Here is an 8,196-nt window from a genome sequence, read left to right on the forward strand (position 1 = left end):
ATAGTAATTTGACCTTTTTCATTCCTCAATGCATGAATTTGAGTCTTTTCTTTCTGTTTTGACAAAGTTGGATATGGTTTACTAATTTTATTTATACTTTCAAAGAACTAACTCTTCTCCCAAGGAACTAACTCTTAGTAGAAAACATCTGCTAAGTGCTTTTTTTCATAGATTTGGTTCTGTTCTGATATTTATTTGCTATATTTTTGTTCAGTTGATCTGTCTGTTTGTGACAATAGGATATTAAGATCTCTCATTACAAGTATGGTTTTGCTTATTAAACTCATTAATTTTTTGATTCTTTTTCTTCATCTCCATTGCATTAATTTCTGCTCTGGTCTTTATAATTTCCTCCCTTCTATGGGCTTTGGGCTTGTCTTGCTCTCCTTTTTCTAGAAGCTTGAGGTACAACATTAAGTTGATTATTTGTGCTTATTCTGTTTTCCTGATGTGAGAATTCACTGCTATGAGTTTCCTTCTTAGTACTGCTTTCATTGAGTCCTATAAATTCTAGTATGTTGTACTTGCATTCTCATTTAGTTGTAGATACTGTTTAATTTCCTCTGTGACACACTAGTTGTTTAGGAGGGTGTTATTTAATTTCCATGAGTTTATGGAGTTTTCACAGCTTCTTTTTCCATCAATTTCCAATTTCATTGTGCTATATTCAGATATTATGTATGGGATAATTTCATTTCCTTTATGTTTACTTAAGCATTTCCATGGGCTAATATATAGTCTATTTTAGAGAACATCTCATGTACAGGTGAGAAAAATGTGTATTCTGATGATGTTAGGTGGAACACTGAAAACATTTATTAAGGTTTTTTTGTAGGTTTGGTTCTGTTCTGCTATTTATTTGCTGAATTTTTGTTTAGTTGACCTGTCTCTTTGCGATAATGGGGTATTAAGATCTCTCATTACAATTGTGTTTTTGCTTATTTAATTTTTCATGTCTATTAGTAATTGCTTATATGGTTGGGTGCCCCTATATTTGGTAAATTCATATTTATGATTGTAACCTCTTTTTCTTGAACTTTTCCTCTAACAAGTATGTAATGACCATCTTTATCTCTTTTGATCATTCTTAGTTTGAAGTTCACATTGTAAACAGAATAATTACCCATTGTTTTCTGGGTGCCTGTTGCATGGGAGATTGTTTTGCATCTTTCAACTTTCAGTTTATGAATTTCTTTTTGATTTAAATGTGTTTCTTGTATACAGCATATTGTTGGATCTTGTTTCTTGATCCATTCTGCAAGTCTGTTTCTTTTGATTGGTGAATTGAAGCCACTTACATTGATTATTATAACTGATATATATTGGCTTATCTTTGTCATAATATTTTCCTGTTGTTGTGTCACTGCTTTGGCCCTTGGTTTAATTGCTTGCCCTGTATGTGGGTTACTGTTCTCTTATTGCTGAGACAAAATAAGTGACACCAAAATTAAGGAAGGAAAGGTTTATTTAGCTTACAGTTAGTGGAGGTTTCAATCTATAATCAGTTGGCTCGAAGGCAGAGTGGCATGGCCCAGGGACAATACTTCAGGGTGGCAGAAGACAGCAAAAGCACCAAGAGAAAAAGGAGAGGAGAAAAACTTCCTTTTCTCCCATGCTTGCTAAGCAGGGCTCCCCCTCTCCTTTCCTGGCCCCCAAGGGGGAGTGTAGGACTCACACCAACTTTGCCCTCCTCCTACACAGGATGAGGATATTTACAAAGTAAGAACCCTGGCTCCCTGTTAAATTGTTTAGTTAAACTTCTAAACTTCTCAAGATGATACATTGTATCAACCATTACATCCTGACTGGGAGTTTGTTTCTGTTGCTGTTTTTGGAATTGTATTCATTTTTATCTCTTTCTAGAATAGCTCTGTAGGCTTGATTTGATGATTGATGAATTTCTTCCATTGTTCTTTGTCATGGAAGTGTCTTATTTCTCCATTAATTATGAAAGGTAGTTTTGCAGATTACATGAATCTGAGTTGGAAGTTGTTTTCCTTTAGGACTTGAAATACTTCACTCCACACTCTTCTTGACTTGAGGGTTTGTGTTGAGAAGTCTGTTGTCATGCTGATAGGCTGTCCTTTATAGGTGATCTGTTTCTTTTTCTCCAGCAGCTTTTAACATTCTCTTCTTGTGCTGAATTTATGGAATCTTGATTATTATATGTCTTAGCGTAGTTTTATTTTGGTCATGGCTCTTTGGGGTTCTATATGCTTCACTTATTTGTATGTCAAATTTTTATACATACTTGGGCGGGTTTCTGCCATTATTTATGTGAATAATTTTTTTTAATGGCATTTGTGCTGTCTCAGGATTTCTTATTGACCCCAGTCAATCTTATGTTATTCTTCTCTAGTTCATCCTGTGGCTGGTAGATTGATTTTGCATGGTCTCTTGCTTTTAAATTTTTTTTCTTGCTTTTTAAAAAAGTATTATTTATTTATTTATTTGGTTCAGGGTCTTTCTATGCAGCTCAGACTCATAGTGATCCTACTGTATCAGCCTCCCCAGTGCCAGGATTACAGGTATACACCACTATGCCCCATTTCAGTGGCTGGCTCTGTGGTTGGGGCTGGCACAGCATGCAGTACTGGGAAACCAACCTGGGTTCTTGAGCTTTGCCAGGCAGGCTCTTAGACTGCTGAGCTACCTCCCCAACCCCTCTTGCTATTCTTTTTTTTTTTCTTTGTGTGTATGTGACCAGCTCAGCCTGCCCTGGGGGCGGAGCTGGTGCAACATGTGGCAGGAATCAAACTGCGGTCCCTATGCTTGCCTAAACTTGCCTAAGCTTGCCTAAGCAGGTACTTTAGACTGTTGAGCTACCTCACCAGCCCCCTTCTTGCTATTTTAAAGCTATCTTTCTTTTCATGATCACTAGCTGCAATTCTGTCTTCAAGATCTGATATTCTGTCTTTCCGTCTGTTATGTACACTTTCAGTGGAGGTCTTAATCTCAGATTTCTGCTTTGATCTGTTTCATGGATTCCATTTCATTCCTACTTTGGACATTTTTGTTTCTATTATTTTTCTAAGCTCATCTATTCTTTTATCTATGTCTTCTCTATTACCTTTGCTTTTAGGCATCATTTCACTTTGTACCTGAGAGATTATCTACTCTATAGCCTTTCTCACTTTTTTTTATGTCTGTTGCTTTCATTTCAGAATGTCCCAGTGTTTAACTTCCTGTTTCATCTATCTGATTCTGTTCCAGGCTTGTCCTGGATGGGCTGAGGGCCTGGGGTTGCATTTTGCTTCTTTGTTAGGCATCTTCTATTTTTTTCTTTTATTTTGTTTTCTATGTTGCTATTTGCTGTTTTCTTACAATAGATAGCATTATCACTAGCATTGAGGCTTCCTTAGGAGTTGTCTAATCTTCAGGGACGTCTTCTAGATGCAAGTGCTGTTTTATAGTTACCCCAAGAATTTCTGCTGTTTACAGTTCTGTGATGATGTCCATGTCAGACCCTAGAAATGTGCTGTGAGCTTCAGCCAAGTTTTCCTCTCCTACTGGTAGGGGGAGCTTTGGTGAGCCCTACCCTGCTCCCTGCCTCCATGATTGAGAGAGCCTTCGGAACTTCCGTCTGCCATGATCACCATCAGAGCCTTCTTCAGCTGCAGCTTGTCCACCCCCCACTCACAGAGTCAGAAGTCATGCTGAACCCCACAAAGGAGCTTTGGGGAGCCTACCTTACCCTCCCACTGTTATGGGATCCTGGCTCACCCACACCCCAACCAACTACTGTCACTGCTGAGTCCAGGTGAACATTGAGAGCTTCAAAAAATGTCAAAACAAAGAAGTAAAAACCAATTGTGGACTTCCATTCCACCCAAAACAAGTCCAGAAGACAAGGTCATAGAAGAACTTTAAAGTCACACACCTGACATTTCAAAAATGTTAGCAACTGAAGTGAAGAAACAACTCCATCAGGCTGTAGAATAAATCAGATCAGAAATAATCTCTCAGGTAAAAAAAAAAACAAATGACAACAATCATGAAAGAATTGTTCAACACATTTAAAGAAGACATAGATTAAAAAAATAGAATGGAGTATGAAAATGATGGGAACATTGAATGAACAATACAGGAAAGAACTAGAATGCATGAACAGATTCAAACAGATAGCCAGGACATTAAGAATTTAATTGAAAAGGGAGGGCCAAAAAGCTCAGTGGATTAAAGTGCTTGCAAGTAGGCTCAGGGGCTGGGGGTTCAATCCCCAGGCCTGCTGTGCTGGCCCAGCTCCCAGGGGTGCACTGAGACATCAATTGAGATTGGGCATGGTGACACACACCTGTAATCCCAGCTCTTGAGAGGGTGTAAACAGGCAGATCACTACAAGTCTGATCTAGTAATGAGACCCTGAACACCATGTGGACCCTTCCCTACAAAAAAAAAAAAAAAAAAAAAGAACAAAAGAATTTCATTGAAAGCTGGCAAAACTGCTTGAATGAAAAACTGAAGATAGAATTTCAGACTTTGCAGATAGCATTGCAGCTAGTGAAAGCAAAAGTAAAGATCTTAGAATTTCAGACTTTGCAGATAGCATTGCAGCTAGTGAAAGCAAAAGTAAAGATCTTCTAAAAATAGCAAGGAACCAGCAAGTAACCATGTAGCAGCTTCCAAATGATATAAAGAAAAGCCATATAAGACTAATAGGTATCAATGAAATGGCAGGAGTCAACACAAATGACATAAAGAGACTATTTGCAGAAGTATTAGCAGAAAATTTCCCAAGAATGGGAAAAGAATCTGACTTACAGATTAGTGAGACATATAGAACTCCAAGGTCTTGATCAAAATCAATCTACACTAGGCACATAATAATCAAGATCCCAGAATTCAGGATCTTGAAGGATATTAAAGCTGTTAGACAAAAGAAACAGATCACCTATAATGATATTAAAGGATATTAAACAGGATAACAGGATATTAAAGCTGTTAGACAAAAGCAACAGATCACCTACAATGAAAAGCCCATCAGAATCACAGCAGATTTCTCAACACAGACCATCAAATCAAGAAGAGCTTGAACTGAAGTATTTCAGGTCCTGAAAGAAGACAACCTCCAAATCAGATTGATATACCCTGCCAAACTATCACATTTAATGGAGAGATAAGATACTTCCATGACAAAGAATAGCTGAAGAAACTTATGACCACCAAATCAACCCTACAAAGAGTACTGACAAATATTCTAGAATGAGACAAAAATGACCACAGCTTCAAAAACAACAACAGAAACAAACCACCAAGCAGAGCAAGCAATTAAGCAAAGGGGAAAAGTAGGGAACCTACAGTAGGAAAGTAACATGACAAGCATGAGCCAATACATATCAGTCATAACAATCAATGTAGATGGCCTCAATTCACAATTCAAATGAAGCAGACTGGCAGAGTGGATCAAGAAACAAAATCCAACAATGTGGTCTACACACAAAACACATTTAATTCAATAAACAATTCATAGACTGAAAATCAAAGGATGGAAAAAATACTTCATGGGACTGGAACCCATAAAAAGCAGGGGTAGATATTCTGGTTGCTGACAATGTGAACTTCAACCAAGACTAATTAAAAGAGATAAAGATAGTCACTGCATACTTGTTAGGGGACAACTGCAAGAGGAAGAGATAACAATCATGAATATATATGCACCCAATGTAGGAGAACCCACCTACATAATAAAAATTTTAACAGACATGAAAAACCAAATGAGCAACAATACAATTGTAATGGGGGAATTTAACACCCCAATGTCACAAAAAAGATAGATGAACTAGGCAAGAAATCACAAAGAAATAATGGAACTAAACCAAACTTGTGAATAAATAGATTTAATAGACCTTTACAGAGTGTTCCACCCAAGAACATCAGAATACACATTTTTCTGACCTGCACACTGGATGTTCTCCAAAATAGACCATATAATAGCACATAGCATGCTTAAGCAAATGCAAAGCAATTGAAATTATCCCTTGCATATTACCTGATCATAGTGCAGTGAAACTGGAAATTATTGACAAAAGAAACAGCAAAATATCCATGAATACTTGGAAATTAAGTAACATCCTGCTGAATAAGCAATGGCTTACAGAAGAAATTAAACAATATTTACAATCAAATGAAAATGCAGCTGCAACTTACTGGAACCTGTGGGATGCAATTAAAGCTGTTTTAAAAGGGAAATTTATGGGGCTGGCGAGATGGCTCAGTGGTCTAAAGCACCTACTTGGAACAAGCTTGGCAAAGCACAGGGACCGCGGTTCGATCCCCCAGCACCACATGCCAGCCAGCCCCGCCCCCTGGTGGACTGAGCTGGCCACCCACACACACACACACACACACACACACACACACACACAATAAATAAATAAACTTTAAAAAAAAATAAAAAAATAAAAGGGAAATTTATAGTGGGATATTCTCACATTAGGAAAACAGTATGAGGCCAAATAAACAATCTTATGCTGCCCTTCAAGCTTCTAGAAAAAAGACAAAGTCAAACCTAAAGCCCAAAGAAGGCAGGAAATTATAGAGATCAGAGAAGAAATAAATACACTGGAGATGAAGAAAACAATACAAAGAATTAATGAATGCAAGAGTTGGTTCTTTGAAAGAATAAATAAAATTGATAAATCCCTGATGAACCTTATCACAGAAAGGAAAGAAAAAAAATCTAATTCATGCAATAAGGAATGAAAAGGACAAAATCACTACAGACCCTATAGAAATTGAAAAGATCATTAATACCTACTTCTAAAAATCTTTACTTTCACAGAAAAAGTGGACAGATGCCTAGGTACATATGAATTACCAAAGCTGAATCAGAAACATATAAAAATTATGGGCTGGGGAGATAACTCAGTAGAATAAGCACTTCGCCTGGCAAACGCAAGGTCCTGAGTTCAATCCCTGGTACCACAAAAAAAAGCATATAAAAATTCTGAATAATCCAATATCAGTTAATGATATTGAAAATGTAATAAAACATCTACCAACAAAGAAGAGCATTGGTCCTGATGGATTCACAGCTGAATTCTACAAGATATTTAGAGAAGATTTAATGCTAATACTTTTCAAACTCTTTAATGAAATTGAAATGGAAGCAATATTCCTTAACTCATTCCTGGAGGCAAGCATTGCCATGATACCAAAACCAGAGAAAGACCCAACCAAAAAGGAGAGCTACAGGCCAATCTCCCTAATGAACACAGATGTAAAAGTCCTCAATAAAATACAAGCAAACGGAATGCAGCAAATCATCCAGAAGATTATACATCACAACCAAGAAGATTCAACCCAGGAATGCAGGAATGGTTCAATATATGTAAATCTAAAAGTATAATGCACCACATCAACAGAGCCAAAGACAAAAATCGCGTGATCATCTCAATAGATGCAGAGAATGCTTCTGACAAAGTCCAACACTCATTCATGATATTAAAAAACCTTGCAGAAAATCAGAATAGATGGTCTTTACTTCAATCTGATGAAAACCATCTATGAGAAACTAACAGCCAACATTATACTAAATAGACAAAAACTGAAATCCTTCACTTTACAATCAGGAGAAACAGACAAGGATGTCCATTATTAACATTTCTATTCAATATAGTTCTGAAAACATTATCCAGAGCAATTAGACAAGAGAAAAAAAAAGAAATAATGATTGGAGAGGAAGAAGTAAAGTTATCATTATTTGCAGATGACATGATGGTCTACAAAGAAGACCCCAAAAACGCCACCAAGAGTTTTCTAGATTTAATAACCAAATTCAGTAGCATATCAGGATAAAATATCGGTACTCAAAAATCAATAGCATTTCTATATACAAAAAATGAGTGCACTGAGAGAAATTAGGAAGCCATACCTTTCACAGTAACTTCCAAAAAAATAACATATTTAGAAATCAACCTCACAATGGAAGTAAAAGTTTTATTTAGTGAAAATTATACTACTTTGAAAAAGAGATCAAAGAGTACTTCAGAAAATGGAAATATATTCCTTGCTCCTGGATAGGAAGAACAAACACCATGAAAATGACCATCTCAAAATTGTTATATAGATTCAATGCAATCCTTATTAAAATACCATTAGTATACTTCACAGATCTAGAGAAGACATTTCTAAAATTCATCTAAAATTCCTCCTCCTCCTTCTCCTTCTCCTTCTCCTTCTCCTTCTCCTTCTCCT

The sequence above is a fragment of the Octodon degus genome, unplaced genomic scaffold (assembly GCF_000260255.1).
Source record: "Octodon degus isolate 3935 unplaced genomic scaffold, OctDeg1.0 scaffold00137, whole genome shotgun sequence".
In the NCBI taxonomy this organism is placed as follows: domain Eukaryota; kingdom Metazoa; phylum Chordata; class Mammalia; order Rodentia; family Octodontidae; genus Octodon; species Octodon degus.